Below are 543 nucleotides of genomic sequence, written 5' to 3'. Positions count from 1 at the left end.
AACAACAACAAACAATTGTCCTGGTGACTTTTTCAATGTTTATGATTTTCCTCCTTAATTCTTTCTTATGCTTTATTACCTCTTCATACTTACTTGGAGACAGAATGAAGATAGATTTTTTTAAATTATTATTATTTTAGTGAAAGTTTGCAAAGAAAATGGTTTTCATTCTTACATGCACATTTTCCTCACTCAGTCTCCCCAATTCCCTTGTAATTTGTCCTGCTCCAGATTATTAATTGCTATACACGAACTTTCTAATAGTCCCTTCCTTTCAGATTGCCCTGCCTTTTTAAAAACTGAAAACAAGACACGTATTATGTTCTCCATAACAGAGTTAACTTGATAGGAGAAAGAGAAGCCTACACTTCAATTCTTCTCCCCAAAAGAAACACAAACTCCTATGTTTTGTATTATGACATAATAGGATAAATTAAATTTACATTTGATCTGTTTTAAGGATGCCAAGGTAAACCATACTTTCCATCTCTCCCCTTCCTTTTTACAATATTTCAGACTTCGAATGTTTGATCTTCTTTTGAA

The sequence above is a fragment of the Elephantulus edwardii genome, unplaced genomic scaffold (assembly GCF_000299155.1).
Source record: "Elephantulus edwardii isolate Elephantulus edwardi_28Jun2011 unplaced genomic scaffold, EleEdw1.0 scaffold00088, whole genome shotgun sequence".
Taxonomy (NCBI): domain Eukaryota; kingdom Metazoa; phylum Chordata; class Mammalia; order Macroscelidea; family Macroscelididae; genus Elephantulus; species Elephantulus edwardii.
This window is presented reverse-complemented; position numbering follows the sequence as displayed.